General features: G+C 41.1%; 1 protein-coding gene across 1 annotated transcript in view; it reads left to right on the forward strand.

Annotated features, from left to right (window-relative positions):
* LOC126272875 (probable G-protein coupled receptor CG31760) overlaps positions 1-18,364 on the forward strand; it is a 644,703-nt gene that overhangs the window by 102,842 nt on the left and 523,497 nt on the right. The window lies entirely within an intron of this gene.

Raw genomic sequence — 18,364 nt, forward strand, 5'->3', positions numbered from 1 at the left:
CAAGGTTACTTCCGGATGCCATGAAGAGTACAGGATGCAACCAACTGCAGGTGGTAGCTAATGTCGGTAACAATGACGTGTGTCGCTTTGGATTGGAGGAAATTCTCTCTGGTTTCTTCCAATCTTCTGTGACTGCCCTTTCTAGAGATGTCAATTTCGCTTCAACTGAACTGCTTAGTACGCTATTCCTTGCCGCAGTACCTGTAGTCTTAGAGAACTTCAAGCATATCTCTTCACACTTTATTACTTCCGTATTCCGCTTCTTTGAGCATATATTCTTCCTGAACAGTCGCAGCCTTTAGCCTACTCGTAAACACTACTAAACTGTTATGTGAACCTGTATCTGCTCCTGGGTATGCCTTATAAACCAGTATCTCATTCCAGAATCTCTGCCTGACAATGATGTAATCTACGTCAAATCTTATCGTATCTCCCCGCATTTTCCAAATGTACCTACTCCGCTTGTGATTTTTGAACAGATCATTCATTATTACTAGTTGAAATTTACTGTAGAATTCAATTAGTCTTTCTCCTCTTTCAGTCCTAGTACAAAGCCTTTATTCTCCCGAATTCCTTTCTGCTTCTCCTTTCCTTACAAACGAATTCTATTCCCTCATGGTATTAGATTTTCATCTCCCTTTATGTACTGAATTACCCGTTCAGTACCTTCCTATATTTACCCCATGTCTTCACCTTCGGCTTGCGACGTTGGCATTTATATCTGATGTACCGTTATCGGTATTAGTTTCCTGGTGATTCTGACGATAAACTGTTCACAGTAACATACTCTCTGTCCTACCATCCTATTCATAACGATCCCTACTCCCATTTTACCATTTTCTGCTGCTACTCATACAACTCTAAATTCATCTGACCAGTATTTCTGTCTTCTTTCCATATCACTTCATTGACCTCCACTCTATCTACATTGATCTCCTGCATTTACCTTTCCAGATTTTTAGCATTCCTAACATGTTTACAATTTTGACATTGCTCGCCACGACTCGTAGAATGTTACCATTTAGTTTATTACTCAATCTTTTTCTCATGGTCACCTCCCAATTGGCATTCCTCTCCCAGTATCCGAATGGATAATTAATCCCGAACTTTATTGCCAATGGAGAGACCATGAAGACATTTTTTCAATTACAGTCTGCATATCCTGTCGATACACATCATGATTCTTTATTGTAGCGGTTTTCATTGTCTTCTGCGTCCTCGTGACGTTGATCACTGCTGATTCTTCCAAAGTTGGTGGGAGCACATCCTCTACATGTTTAACTTGTGGTCACTCTTCCTCACTTTAAAAATAGAAAGCTAATTTCGGTCATGCTTGTGCTCTAAGTCGAGCACTCTACTCGGCGTACTTTCTGGTTCACACTGAACTATTCAGGTGGGCTGCAGTTCGCTTCATTCGTTCGCAATCAAGTGGAGTACTGGAGAATCATCAAGCAAAGTGCAAGGCGACACGGCTGTAATAATAGAATCTATGATGAAGTAAATGTAGTTCAATGTACGTATTGGGATAGTTGTCCACCTCTTTTGTACTTCAGTATATTTGTAAACAGAATTACACACTGTTTCGGGTAGAACAATATCGGCACAGAATGTGTTGCATTATTCATTATATGTTGTATTGTTATGTGGTTAAAACTCCAACGAGGAAAACGTATAATCGTGCGGTATCTGTTACTGGTTGCTCCATTTACTATAGACACGTTGTACATAGTAACCGACTTTATCTATTCATACAGGAATTTGAATTTCGCCTTTTAACCAAAGTTTACTCAATTCCTTCTTGGTTGGAACCGTACCTTGGGACTAACATCAAGCCTACAGCACGTGTTGTAACCGCAGAATAGGGCACTGACTATATGTTATACATTGGTATTTTTAAACATACTGTTAATGATGGATAATTTGAAAATGCTCTGAAGCTGGATGGACTTTTATGGATATTAACTTTGAACAATTGTCTTCCCTTCTTAACAGCTGTGAGTGGTAGTTCAAGTTCAATTTTAAAAAAACTGTGTCTCTTTAACCAGTTAGTTTCATTGTCAGTGAGTTCGAAATAATGAACCTTGACCTCTGCAGTCATAGACAGAGTGTATGAGAATGAATGTGGAAAGATGAGATGGATAGTAGAGAGGTTCATAACAAGCCCATGTCAGCCACCCTTAGCGAACTGCTCTTGGCGTCGTCGAACAGAGTCGCGCGCCGCCAAGATGGTAGGCACACAACGTGCCATCCGAGTCGTCACGGTAAAATGTATGCAGGGCAGCATTTTCAATATGTTTGTGGCTTCAAGGTAAACAAGAAGACTGATGAAGTTTTATATCCCTTATTTGAAAACTGTTACAAAAAGTGCTCGAAATGCTTGAATGCACGTCGTTTAACGATATTGGAGTGACTGTCACACTCTTTCAAACACTTCTAGTAAAGCTGAAATTTTGTCTGAGGCTGCCAAAATGCGAACAATCAGCTCTCCATCAATCTCAGTTGGTGTTTCATCGACAACAGATTTCAGGTGGCCCTAGAAGAAAAAATCAGGAGACTCGGTAATGAGACATCCTCCTCTTACATTAATTTTATTATAGAAATAACCGATACCATTTGTACTGTCGATTCTTGTATAGGTGAACATTAACTCAGCTGTTTAACTAAAAGGATTTCATTTGATTTTGTGTACGATGTACAATATTTCAGGCATTCATGTATCAAAAAATTTTATTAGTTAAAATCGATATGTACAGCTAAAACTACTCTTCTCTTATAAATATTTGAAATTACGAAATATCTGGCATACTTGAAATACATATTATTAATTGAACAATCTAATACTGATTATTAAATTCGTTTCTGGATTCATTTACAAAATCATGGTACATTTTAGCGAAGATTCTTCTTTTGTCAAGAAAGTTTGTAAACACTTTTCCTTTGTAAACTCTTTTGGAATATGGTTAGTACTGCAAAATGTTAGGAGTACTGGGCATGTTTCTGATGGAGACAGATATCTATATGATCGACACTAGCAATGTAATTTGGAACATTATTTGTAAATTATCAATACCGTGTCATACTTATTAATGTGACAAAGAATAACATTCAACAAATATACAGACAAATCTTCATCAGTTATTCAGTCTTTAGGAACCAACAACGTTAAATCAAAATTTCAGCCTCAAGAATGGACCCATAGTCGCAATAACTGGAGCCAACAACAACAACGAGGTGATGAAGATATGTAAAATATTTTACCTTTTTTCTATCTTACGCCTCTCGAAGCCTTCTAAACTTATGTACTGACAAAGAATTTTAAAAGTGATATGTGGGAGGGTAAGATTACAACGTGAAGTGGGGGGAATGTGCAGGCTATACTACCGGTTCGCCATGCCATATCCAGTTCTCACCAAAGGAGTCAACCGAATGAATTCGCACGGCACGTGCGAAGTGTCCACAATTGTGTTGGTACCATATTCGCTGTTCCACTTTGAGTTCCAACAACTCTAGCAAATGTTCTCGTAAAATGATTAAGTATCTCTTTGAGTTCAGTCGCCGCGGGAACATGTACGGACTGAGCAGATTATAGCCTACCAAACCGGCCCCAATGTTGACTGTGAAAGGATTTTGGGACCACGCACAAAGGCCCTAATATGGGTTGGATGCAAGTTCTGCAAAATTCTGGATTTAAATAAAATAAACCTATTTGTCAATCAATGATATGCAGTGATTTCGTTTATGTGAGAATTACATCCACAATGTATCCGATACTACGGGCGCAGTGCTCTAAATCAAGATAAACGAATGTATAATGCATCATTAAGATTCGCATGAGCGTTGAATTGGATGGTTGTATATATAGCAGTTTAGAAAAACTAATCAATTTCTACTTATCACTTCATTACACAATGGCAGCATGTAGTTTCGCTGATGTAAGTCCGCCTCTTAATATCAGAAAATTACATGGCTCTACCTTTCTGTAGCAGAGTACCTCTAACCATAAGAAATGCACACAGAAAGATACACATGGATTCCAAAGGCCTTACAACATCACCATCTGAAAAGAAATGTCACACACACACGTCCAACACTATGAATAGGGAGAGAATACATAATTAAATATTTGAAAGTACATAAATGGAAATGTACAAGACACACTGTTGAACATACATAGATTATTTGATAATGATATTGATAAATCAGTTTCCAATATATTTCTTTACGTACAACACGAATATGTAATAAAAAATGGGGGTTCTTATTTTAAAAAAAGCAGTTGATATCTGTTTGACCTACAGCAGCGCCATCTATTGGACTAATCATAGCGCCATCTGGGTTCCCCCTTCATACTACACAGGTTTCGTTCCTTGCAGTTTTTTCGTTTGACGCTTATTTCGTGAGATAATTGGCTCGGTCACGATCAATGGACCACCCGGTATATATATCACGTTCAAATGGTGATCTATATTCTCTGTCATTAATAAATTTTTTATAGAGTAGATGTGTTCCAATAATTTATCATAAAATTCATTGGAGGTTTTGAATTGATTGTAGCTACATGCATGGATTTGGTTACAAAGGGCAATTACTGCACTTTAATTTCTATGGTTAACAATAGAAGAGAGCAAATCATCTACTGATACTGACTTATTTACCCTCAGTGCTGTTGCTACAGGTTTCCTACACACAACAAATGAGGAAATGTAGAGGGTACATTACCACAAGCATTTACGTGTCCACAAGAATGGCATATTAAATTCATATTATCCTGGAATCAAATTTTCCACAGATGCGACCTCTGAACCATATGCTGTTCTGTTGGCTCAGATTTTTTCGTGATACCTTCAGTAAGTTTAATATTAGACACATCCTTTGCTGTATTTTTTGTTAGACAGATATTATCCACAAAATCAGTCCCTTTTATGAGGATCAGGAATGCGCATTTGGAGAACAACAGAGCCTGTGCTGTCTCGAGTCATCCATGCCATGCCAATGTTTCAAAGCTCCATCACAATGAAAGTACTTTGTTTCATCACTGTTACGTGTATAAAAGTACCCAGTCTCACTTATTACATCCCCTTGCCACTACGTAGCGATTGGCCCCTCGTCAAACGATGCTAATCTTCCTCCTGCGTGTTGCATTTGGGCTGTGCTGGTCCCGGCACGATTTCAGCGAAAGTGTATGATGTCGTCAAATCTGTAAATGAATATGGATATATTTCTCTTCTGCAAAGGAATGGAGAGAATAGGAAGAACACTTCAATGACGAATGTTTACCTCCTACACATCTTGCATGTTTACATTGAATATTCGATCCCTGTGAATGTGTGTTAGCAGTTGGTAAGATCTTGTAATGTATGTGGCAGTTGTAATGCGTTGATTAGATGACAGAAAGTCTGAACTGAAAGTCTATGCCTCTCAGGTCTTGTCTATGTGAAACTGCAATGTGTAAACTAATGTCAATGACTAGATGGCCCTAGCCACAGCATAATGCTATAGAACGACCAGTCCAGGATATAAGTGTATGTGCATACACACAGCAGAATTTGACTGCACACATTCCATAAGCTCGTTATTCTGGAAGCCTATCTGATGCCTGTGTCAAAACATGGGCCCAGAATGGACAGTGTACCAAAACGTTAGACGAGTCTTTCGAGGAATGACATGCATTCATCCTAAGTATAAACTGATTTCCTCGCCAAGCATCACCACCTCTGTATATAGCCTGAACTGAAGTATTACTGATTATATGAGACTATCTTGTTGTATTGATTCATTTCATAGACTACCCGCTTGTCTACACTATGGATTTAGTGTGAGCACCATCTCCTCCACACACTACACCTCCACTTGAAGCATTCATGTGAACTATTAACCGATAGCTACTTCAACATTAAAAGTAGGAGGACGCGAGTAAATCTGGTGCTTGAGTGTTCTGCACATGCTTATTTATAGATCTGGACAGTTCAGCCACCCCAGGAATCGTAATTCTCCACGATTATTGCCTGTTATTGACATGATACTGGCAGGAAATCAGTCCCAGAAATTTTCAGACCAAAGAGATTGTTTTAAGACTGAAGTGGGATGACAAATGACAAAAACAGACTTTTTGTTCGTGTGACGTAACTACAAATTAACATTTTTTAATTTCATTTACTTTATTTATGTTGGGAATCCTTGCTTGTCCAAATACCACAATTCCACGCTGATAAGTGAGTTCGACTGCAAAAATTACATAAATGGCCGTTTGTTTTGATTGCATTGACTTAGAAGCTTAACTATTTTACACCACCAAGGGACGATAAACCTTGGTATTTGAGGAATTTATACTTCATACATCTAACCGTCCCTGAAAAGGTGAGTTGCAATAGGTGGATAGAGAGGCAGATGGATAACACATGACACAAAAACTTTTTTTCGTGTGATGTAATTGGAAATTAAAAATTTTTGGTTTCTTTCCTTTATTTCTACTGTATAGTGTTGCTTCTTTCCAAATATCACTATTATAGGTCAACAGGAATTACTCTATGCAGATAAGTAAGTTTGTAACTGTTAAGGTATGTGCTATAAATGGCCGTATCTTGCGTCAATTTAAGGAATAACAAAATGTGACGGTAGCCAGAGTGCTTCAAGAGCTTTATGATTAACAGTGGTTAACGCTAAATTCAGCCAAGAGCAACTCCATTTTGTCTAGGTGTTGACATGAAAAACTAATCAATTGGGCTCTTTATTTAGGGATACCCTCCCAGTGAAGGACCGCTGAATGTGACTGTTGTGTGAGTTACGTCTCGTTGGAAAGAAAATTTTCTGAGCTCCGTTGACACCGATGCTGGAGCAATATTACTAACTGGTACACTTGGGGGTCCCAAGACAGAAAAACTTCTTTTCAGATGCCTATTGTTGACTTATGCATTTACCCCTTAACTGGCCATTAACCAAATAAAACACTGAGTGGCTTCCGCAGCTGCAAAAATATCGCCCCTTGGGTGCAAGGCAACGGCCCAGCATCATCAATGAACAGGCGATCCATGCCACGTCTGGGACAGGTGGACTGGAAAAGCCTCCAGTGACTGTTAGGATTGTGTTTGGCGATATCGTAAGGGTGGCACTTGCCTACCAACCACCGGATATCCCTGGGTGAGCATGGTTACGTAATACTTTCTTTGATCTTATAGACAGTTTGATAGGCTTACAGGTGTCCCGCCGCATATGAGCAGAGCTATTCCTTCTCCAGCTCGTAGCCCCTCTTCTGCTGTTACCCTGTACTTTATTGGTCCAAAGTCACAGTCTTGTCGCTCTAGCAGATCCGTGAATATGGGCAGTATTTCTGTTAACACTGAGGATACACCAAGGAGGTGGTCTGAAATTTCAGAATGGAGTCATTCCGATATTCTTCAGACATCCAACTAATGGTGTTGGGGAGTACATTTCTGAGACCACTAAGGTGCCTGACCAAAAATTAGAATACCAAGATTCGTACCGCCTAGTGTTTTCTGGACGCGCCAACTCCCTATTAAGAGCCCGGTTGTCCATTTCGAACACAATCTCCTCGTATTTCAAGCAGAATCTACATTTCTAGAGCGCGAAAAGCCGGCCGCTGTGACCGAGCGGCTCTAGCCGCTTCAGTCCGGAACCGCGCTGCTGCATCGTTCGCAAGTTCGAATCTTGTCTCGGGCATGGATGTGTATGCTGTCCATAGGTTAGTTAGGTTTAAGTAGTTTTAAGTCTAGGGGACCGATGAACTCAGGATTTAATTCCCATAGTGCTTAGAGCAGTTTGAACCATTTAGCGTGAAAAGCACTGCCTGAGCCTCCAACTCATAAAGCAAATACCTTGCCTCAGTTTGGACAGTGACCTCGATGCGTTACCCTCCTGGTGAAGGTCACTGTCCTACACCTGCTGCAGAACGGCAGCAACAAAGGAGTTCGAAGCCTCCGTTTGATCAATAAATAGCCACTCAATGACTGGAACTGCCAAGACAGAGACATTACTCAATGCCAATTTCAAGGCGTCGAAACCAACTTTTGGCTCTCGCACCATGTAAATATCTCGCTCTTCACGTGCAACTGTATTGAGGAAGTAGAATGTTGTACAAACGTGAGGATAAATTCCCAAGCAGTTGCTCACGCCGACAAAGCGAGCTCTGTGCCTCTTCGTCGTGGGCGTTCAGAAACTGTGGATTGTGCGAGTGCATGGGTAATCAGTCTTATTACCAGTGGCACGGTCTTGGTTACCTAAAAGGGAATTTCCTCCAGAGCTAGATTGTTTGACGGTAAATCTGGTCTCCCGTAAACGCGAGATGTCCTTCTGCAGGCATTCAAGGTGTTCAGAGGATAATCTACTATGGATTGCCAAGTCATCACGACAGTTGTACACATACTTGAACCTGACATCACGCGAAACAAAATACAGAAGCCTGGACAAAACCATGGGGCCTGTCGAGAACCTCAATGACACTCTATTAAAATCATACAAATATTAGTCAACCGAAAATGCCATCACCTCCTCCCAGTCTTCCTCAAGAAGGATCTGACAATATGCCTAATTTAAATCAGACTTGGTAAAACGCCGCGCCTCGCAAACCATCATAAATAACTTAACATCTGAGGTCATCAGTCCCCTAGACTTAGAACTACTTCAACTTAACTAACCTGAGGACATCACACACATCCAAGCCCGAAGCAGGATTCGAACCTGCGACTGTGGCATCAGCGCGGTTCCCGACTGGAGCCCCTAGAACCGCTAGGCCACAGCGGCATGACAAAAATAACTGAGCAAATTAGGCAGAGATACTGCTTGCACAGTAGGGATTTTATCTTTCAGAAGGTATTGAGTACGGCTATTGCCGAAAGGTGAATACGGTACTCTATGCTACTAGTCATTCGCAGCTTACTGGTTATGACATCAGGAAATTCCTGCAAAATACGAAGCGAAACGTGCGCCTCGCTGGCCGATAAGTGGGGACCTCTGTAGCCACACCACACACACCAGTTACGCGACAATGCTTGCGCAACCTAAATCGTTGCAGAAGAGAAAACTTAAAATGGTGATATTCCTAATCCAAGACTAAGCCTGCGTTCTGATTCAGGCGACCCAACATCAGATTAGTGTTTAAATATGTGATTACAATGAGATCAGAAGCCAAGAGAAATTGCCATTTCTACAATATACGATTAACAGACTAACTAAGGGTAATGGATGACTACTGAGAAGCCTCAAAACATGAGTATCGTAACGCAAGTCAGAATTTTTCCACACAGCACTGATCGCAATTTAATAAGGAAACACTACTGGCCAGATCCAGCTAGGCACAGGCCGACACACTGGTAAGAAAGGCCAGCTGTCGAGAAAGAGGCCATTGATGTAAGGAGCATGTGGGTTAGGCACAGCAAGAATGGTCCAGAGTGATGTTCTTCAGTGAATCCCAGTTCACTGTGTCATGTGCCCCTCAGTTGGTATGTAGAGAGAGAGAGAAGCACACGCTATATACCACAGAATGTTCATGAATGTCATCAGTATGGCCTATGTTATGATATGCGCAGGCACCATGCACAGTGGCCAAACAGTGATATATATATTGGTGCAAAGTACTGTTACACCACAGCGGTATTGCAGGGAAATTTTTCTGGAATAATTATCACCTTATAACATATCTGCCTAGGGCACGATAGGAGCCACGCCATATCATCTTCCAGCGTCAGTTGCTAACAGATCTCTTCTGCTCTGCGTGGCACTGACGAGAAAAATCTCTCGGTAAGCCACAACGATGGCAACTTACCTAAGCTAATGTTCCATGTCGGAGCACCTTCACCGGTCACCTCTCTCTAAACTGGCTGCGTGGCCGTTCGCCAAATGGAGAAACTCTTGTTTCGGTTGAAAAACGCTGATGGCCGGGTCTTTCGTTCCCGTACTGCTCCACTTGACCCACGGCACTCCGCTATTTCGCGTTCCGCACGAATAGCGTGCTCGCGGAATTGAGCAGCAACCACCCGACCCTTGAAGACGAATTGGCCTCGGACTCTTCTTTTAGTGTGCTTGTCCTACCCTGTCCTACCTCACAGAGACTGCCTCCTCGGACACCCGTCACACTAAAGGCACGGTTATACCTAAGTGCCTTGCGCCTAGTCGCCTTTCGGCTGTAGAGTAGAGGCACCCAGTGTGAACACAGGCGTGAATGAAAACACCCACACTCACGTTGTTCAAGAAGAGGCATGCCCCTACATGCTTTTCTCTGTTTGAGTGTAGGGGAAGCACAGTCGCACTACTGCAAGGCGCAAGGCGCACATGTTTAAATGCACCCTAAGGCAGCGCCTCCTAGAGACGGACTCCCAGTAGGGTTAAGTTGGTGATCGCCTGTTGAGAAATATATATACATGTGGTTTTAAGTGTTCTTGATAGATATGCTATAGTTACAGAGTTCTCTGTAAAAAATGTGAACGATTCTATAGATTTTCGGAAAGATAACTCATGACTGATTCCATGCAGGTAACTTTGGACGTTTTTCAGGTGCTGAATGATCAAGAACTGGTTATCTTTTTCGACAAAAGAGATCTTAAAACCAATGACGTATGTTATGATGTCAAAGTTTTGAAAAAAGTTTGTTTTCTTTTTATGTGTCAAATTTCTACGATCTTCCGGCATATTTATGTGGATGTCGCCGTTGCCGATACAAATCTTCTAATCTTAGTATGCAGTTTCTCAGCTCCAATGTCACAGGCTTTAATTTTACTAATACACTTTCACTTCACATACATTACGACATCTTGATGCTTTGTAAATTTACACAGTCACAAACAGGAAAATTAATTGGTGAAGATGGTTTGGCCGATGATAGTCTACTTACAGTTATGTCATACTATTAATGCCCACAAGTGTATAAATGATTTTCTGTACACGATCTGAAAACCAAGAGATTGTACTTACTATGACCGCAAGTAAATCGAAGGACAACGAAAGTAATGAGACGTAGCAGATATGAGAACAGTGAGAAACGTATTACGAAATGGATGAAGTTAAAGAATTCCGCTATCTACGCAGAAAAATAACGCATGACGAACGGAGCAAGGAGGACATAAAGAAATGACAGGGCATTCCTGGCGAAGAGAATTCTCCTAGTATCAAACCCGGGCCTCAGATTGTGGAAGAAATCTCTGAGAAAGTGCGTTTGGAGCACAGAATTGTATGACAGTGAGACATAGATTGTGAGGAAACCGGAAACAAGTGAACAGAAACATTTAAGACGTGATGCTACAGAGGAATGTTGAAAATTTGGTGTACTGATAAGGTAAGGAACGAGGAGGTTCTCCAGAGAATCGGCGAGGAAAAGCATATATGGAAAACACTGACAAGATGAAGGTATAAGATGGTAGGACAGCAAGTAATACATCACGGAATTACTTCCATAGTACTACAGAGATCCACGGAGAGTAAAAACTGTAGAGGAAACCAGAGACTAGAAAAAAACCAACAAATTAATGAATACGTACATTGCAAGTGTTACTCTGAGACGAAGAGGTTGGCACAAGAGAGTAATTCGCGATGGCCGACATCGACCCGTCAAAATGATCCCTCGAAAGTGAATCACATTCGGGGTTAACCACTCTACGTCGTAAACAAATTCCGTAATCATGACTTTCGTTGAGCTTGTTCTGGCCTCTTTCTGCTTGATATGCGGTCACTGGCCCTTCACAGCAACCAACTAATATGATAATTCCTGCGAATATAATCAGCTACGAAAAATGGAGGTAATGAACTCACCTACATCACGTAATCAATGAATTTACCATGCATAAGTAATACTTTTGCACAGTTGATAATTTTATGGAAATGTATTTGAAATACATGAAGGATGCACAGTTACATAATAAGAAGAACAGTGCAAGATTAAAAACTAACGGTTCCCAAAAAGGAGCAATCACAGGTGAACTAGTTCCGAAAGGTGAATGAGTTTGCCCTTCTCTAAAAACAGCTATTTAGCTATTCAGAACATCGATGATAATTTTTTCCTCGAAATTGTAGGGAACTCTTCACAATTTGTAATGATAATTCCAGATCTATATCAAATCTATCAACAACTACGAAAAAAGTGTGTTTCTCGAAAGTTGGGTGTCAGTTTCACACGTAGTGAATATGGGTCCCTCGTTATTGCAGTTATCTGATAAACTATTAATTATCTGCAGAAAAATATGTCATTAGGGTAGAACGATCGCTGAGCTGTTCAGAATTGTAATCATTCTCTTTTGTCGCTAATTTGGCAAAATTTTATAAACTTTTCTCCTGTACTCTTTCATTTTGTTCGTGAAATATTTCAGAAAAAATCCAATTTTGTACAGAGAACACTAGAGCTGCTACATATGTATAAAAAAATTTGTGAATATTTATGTAAATTTCCTGAAAGCTGGGGGCCAACTTTCTGTGGCTTGTACACTTTCGGGAGTAAAATCTGTGGACCCTAAGAGTGTGGCGCGAGCTATCGATCCTCGTGACACATCTCAACTAGTGTGTATACAACCAGCAGAAACAGCAGGAATCTTTATGATGATGCTCTGAATGCGTCGTTTTTTGTGAACCTTTATCCGGAAAAACAGGATTAATTCTCTGGAGAAACCAAGTGAAGATAGTTTTCTTCCCATCAGTCAAAATACGGGAACGCCGTGATACTGGCAAAGATGACCTCGGACTACGGAAATCCGCGGTGTATGAGAAATCCTGTCAGTGTGACAAGACACATGATGGGTGTATAGCCTAACTTAGGGTCAGTATAGTCCGCCTGTGTTGTCGACGTGGCTTTTTCTGTTCATTTGTAGTGATTGTTTCTTTTAGGGTTGCCTTGTCCTTATTTCGTTTTATTTTTATGGCAAGTTTAAGTGAACGAAGTGCATGTGTGGTATTTTGTTTTCTACAGGGTAAAAGTACTGCTGAAACTGTTTTTAATGTTGAAAACAGCTTACCTAGGTGACGTTATGGGAAAAAACTCAAGTGTGCGAATGGTTTGCTCGATACGTCACACGGTACAACCTGTCGAAAATCTTTGCCGAGAACAACAATGGAATACCGTATTGCAGTAGCCCAACAAGTCGGCTGTCATGGAACTCTTCCTATGGTAATCTGGCGAAACATGTTACACAAAAGCAAGGATTGCAATCAGGCATCTAATTTCTGTGACTATGTACTTAAATCACAAGCTGACAGTGAATGAGGGGGCCGATGAACAATCGCGATAGTGCATGAAGGCCTCGGAGTTTGCAGTTAAACTGATAAGAAGGAGAAGGAGATATCCCACAACGAAACGAGTTCGGGAGCAGGTAGACTAACTGCAGCGGCGCTGCCACCACGCTTACCTGGTCGCGAACCGAAGATGGAGCATCGCATCGGTGAGAGGAGTGGCAGCACTGATGGAGGGCGTTGATGGCGGACAGAGCGGCAAGAGATACAAGCGTTGCGCCGACTTCTGATCAGTCAGTTCATCAGTGCCCCTGATGATGGCACTGCGATCGCCTGCTGAAATGCTGTGCCCGTTGCACACAGACGTCCAGCCATTAACACGGAACTATTTCGTCATTGGGTACACCGGAAGAAGTTGATGGATCACGTGAAGCAAGCTGATGATGGAATTTAGAGAACGCTGAAATCGATCGTATTTCAGTTCAAGATAATTATGACGACATGTATTCATTTTGAAAAAAAACACTTTCCGGTTACGTTTACGTGAATGTAATGTATATTTTCCTGAATGATGTATTGTTTCTCGGTAAACATTGCGGCAAACCATACTTAGCCTTAAATAATGACGGTTTTGTGATTGGTAATGACTTTGTGTGAAATAAAGGTTATACTGTTTGGTTCAAAATGGCTCTGAGCACTATGGGACTTAACTTCTGAGGTCATAAGTCCCCTAGAACTTAGAACTACTTTAACCTAACTAATCTAAGGACGTCACACCCATCCATGCCCGAGGCAGGATTCGAACCTGTGGTCGCGCGGTTCCAGACTGTAGCGCCTAGAACCGCTCGGCCATATATTGTTTGGGCCGACGCAGTTATCATAAATGAATGCACGTTTCTGTGAAAAGTAGCGTGGCAATGTCAAAAAGAATGTAACTCTGATCTTACATGCAATATAATCATAATTATCAGTTGTATAGGCGGTCTCGTTTTACGCACAGCAATCAGTGACACTGTTGAGGATAACTACTGTTTCAACATTAATTCACGGACGACATGATTTTAGCCGCTAGTGCTCATAACAATTCACTTAAATTTAATCACGTTATTGGTACTACGAATTAGACTATTGCCAGGCTATTCATTCAGCCCAGGGCGTAAGCCTGCTTTCAGAGAACTGGAAAGTATACTGTGTTTCTTGGGACGAATGGGAGTGGGGTTGAATAGGAAGGCTTGCGGTCGTAAGTGTTGGCGATCAACACACTCGAAGTACACGAAGAGTGAATTTAGATTTCCTTCGTATACAAGATGCGTTTTTAGGACACTTGCTCTTAATAAAATTAGAAGAATGGTTTCGGTTGCACTGGGACCCTCTGCCAACTTAATATATTTGAAGGAAAACGTTGTACAAAAGGCTGTATATGTACCGTACCTTTATTCCCCATTTCGGAATAATTTCCTCCATTACGCTCGTTTCAAATATCCCAAAAACGCCTAAGAAATGTGGGACTGTCTTTCAAGTTTCTGATGATTCTTTCAGGATGTTCTTACGGTCTTTGGAGAAAGACAACAATAGCTGGACGGTTAAGCACCACTTCTCTATCATAATGCAGAGGAAATGACGGATAAAAACAAAGAGTTGCGTAAAAACTTCCGGCTTCATGTATGACATTTAAATTTATTATGTCTGTGCTGTTGACTGTATTCGCAAGAGATTTCGCAGGCGGAGTGTACATGAATCACGGACCTGGCCGTCGGTGGCGTGGCTTGCGTGTCTCACCGATATAGATAGCCGTTCTGCAGGAAGAACCAAACCGGAGAGGTATTTGTTGACAGGCCAGAGAAACGTTTGTTTCGTAAAAAGGGACAACAGTGTTTTCGTTAGTTGCAGGGGCAACAGCCTGGAAATTTGACTGATCTGGCCTTGTGACATAAACCACAACGGCTGCGCTGGTACGGCGAACGGCTGAAAGAAAGGGTAAACTATAGCCGTAATTTGTGTGCTCTATTCTATGGTTAAATGAGACCTGTTGGTTAAAATATTTAGCATGTAAAACAGTATCCCGTTCGGACATCAGGGCGGGAATCACTCAGGATGATTTAGTCATCAGGAGGAACAAATCTGGCATTCTACGGATTTGAACGTGGAGTGTTAGGTCAATCGGGCAGATATGTTAGAGAATTTAAAAAGAGGAAACGGAGTGCTGTAAATAAGATGTGGCGGGAGTTAATGTCGTTTGTCAGACGGAAGGACAGGACATTTGATCAATTGGATACAGGCTTATAAGTACCAAATGAAATGGAGTACTGCAGGAGTGGGTTTAATAATAATTCAGAAAATAGAAATGCAGGTAAGCAACTATAAACAGTATAGTGAACACATTATATTAACCATGACAGATGAAGAGCCTGCATCGACCATAGTCGTATGCCAACTACTTCCGTACCTGATTAAAAGTTTGCAGAGTTTTATGATGATGTGAAAGAAATTATTCTGGTGGTTAAGGGAGAAAAAAAATTAATTTTGATGGGGAATCGCAATTCGATAGTTGCAAAAGGAATAGAAGGAAAAACAGTGGGTGAGTGTGGACTGGGGAAAGGAATGAATGAGGGAGACGACTGGTAGACTTTTCCACAAGGCATAATTTAATTATCGTCAACACTTGGTTTAAGAATCACGATAGAAGGTTGTATACGTGAAAGAGACATGGAGATACCGGAAGGTTACGGATTGATTACTTAATTATAAGTGGTGGTTCAAGTAGCTCTGAGCACTTAACTTCTGAGGTCATCAGTCCCCTAGAACTATGAACTACTTAAACCTAACGCGTGGTTCCAGACTGTAGCGCCTAGAACCGCTCGGTCACCCAAACCGGCACTTAATGGTAAGACAGAGATTTGGCAGATGTGGATTCTCACCACAATTTATTGGTTATTAACTGCAGATTAAAACTGGAGACACTGGAAAAGATATTAAATGAAGGACATGGGGCTTGGATAAGTCGAAAGAACTGGAGACCGTTGAGAGTTTCAGAGGGAGCTTCAGGCAACGGTTGACTAGAAAAGGGGAAAAGGAATACAGTAGAAGACGAATGGGTAGCTTTAGGAGATGAAATAGTGAGGGCAGCAGCGTATCAAATAGCTAACAAGACGATAGCTAGTGGGAATCCTTGATTAACACAAGATACTGAATTTACCTGACGACAGGAGAAATTTAAAAAAAATACAGTAAATGAATCACGTAAAAGGTAACGTCTAAAGCGTGACATTGACAGGAAATGCAAAAATGCAAAGCAGAAATGCTACAGTAGAAATGCAAAGATTTAGAACCTTCTTTCATTAGGGGAAAGCTAGATACCGCTTACAGGAAAATTAGAGACTCTTTTGGGGTGAAGAGACACAGCTATGTGAATATCATGAGCACAGGTGGTGAAACAGTCCTAAGAAAAGAAGGGAAATCTGTAGGGTGGAACGAGAATATAGAGGGTCAGTAAAATCGAGAAGAACTTGATAGCAACATTCTAGAAAGGGAAGTGGACATAGATGAAGATGGGATGGGAGACATGATACCGCTAGAAGAATTCGACAAGGCTTTGAACGATCTAAGTCGAAAGAAGGCCCCGGGAGTAACGACATCCCGTCAGAATTAATGAGAGCCTTGGGAAAGCTAGCCATAACAAAACCCTTCCATCTGGTTTGCAAGATGTATGATACAGACGACATACTCTCAGACATCGATAATAATGTGGTAAATCCAATTCCAAAGAAAGCAGTTGCTGACAGGCGTGAAAATGAGCAAAGTACAAGTTTAATAAGTCATGGTTGCGAGGTACTAACACGAGTTCCTTATGGAAAATGGGAAAACTGGTAGAAGCAGACTTCGGGGAAGATCGGTCTGCATTCCGGAGAAATCTAGGAACACGAGAGGAAATACTGACCCTAATACTTACCTTATAAGGTAGGTTAAGGAAAGGGAACGTACATTTATATCATTTGTAGACTTAGAGAAAGCTTTTAACAGTGTTTGGTGGAATACCCTCGTTGAAATTCTAGAGGTAGCAGGGGTAAAATAAAGGAAGCGAAATTATTTTTCACAACTTGTACATGAACAAAACTGTAGTAATATGAGTCGAGGGACATGAAAGGGAAGCAGTGGTTGAGAAGGTAGTGAGATAGGTTCGTACCCTATCCCCGCTGTTATTGAATCTGTACATTGATCAAGCAGTAAAGAAACGTAAAGAAAGATTTGGAGTAAGAATTAAAGTACAGGGAAAAGAAGTAAAAACTTTGAGGTTTACCGAAGAGGCGGTAACACAATCACAGGCAGTAAACAACTTGGAAGAGTAGTTGAAGGGGACAGTGTTTTGAAAGGAGGATAGAAGATGAACACCAACAAGAACAAAAGGGGGATAACGAAATGTAGTCCAATTAAATCAGGTGATGCTAAAGGAATAAGATTAGGAAACGACACACATAAAGTAGTAGACGGGATTTAGATATTTACTGTTTAGGAAGCAAAATGAGTGATAATGGCCAGAGTAGAGAGTATATATAATGTAGACTGGCAGTGGCAAGAAAAGCATTTCTGAGAGAGACAAATCTGTTAACACCAAATAGAAGTTAAAAATCGTAGAGACAGACCAAGAGATGAAAACAGTAAACAAATTCAGAAAGATTATTCGCAGATGTAGGGGCTCACACGGGATGCAGTAGCATGGACAGTTCCATCAGACTACTCTTCGGACTAAAGTAGCATAAGAAAACATTGCGCATGTACATGCCATGACTACAAAACTACATCATAAACACTGAGATGCGTGAAAAAAATGCCGTATCCTGCAAGATGTTTTAATACACACATCAAAATAAGTTTTGCATCAACCCAGTTAGCAGAAATCCTGAAGACACACGTTGACTGTGGATATTATATCACAAACACAGGTCCTTTGACTCTTCAGAGATGTCACAACAACCACCCAAAGATCTAAACAACTATGCATGAGCAGCGCCTATTAGACGGAGAGGTCCGACAGCCCACCGGGAAGGAGGTACACGGTTCGTGTCGTCTGTAGTTCAACCATGCCTAGATGGTCGTTACCGCGATTCCACTCGTCCGCATTGTTACTTTGTGCCAAGAAGGGCTCTCAACAAGGGAAGTGTCCAGGCGCCTCGGAGTAAACCAAAGTGATGTTGTTCGGACG

The sequence above is a fragment of the Schistocerca gregaria genome, chromosome 5 (genome assembly GCF_023897955.1).
Source record: "Schistocerca gregaria isolate iqSchGreg1 chromosome 5, iqSchGreg1.2, whole genome shotgun sequence".
Lineage (NCBI taxonomy): Eukaryota > Metazoa > Arthropoda > Insecta > Orthoptera > Acrididae > Schistocerca > Schistocerca gregaria.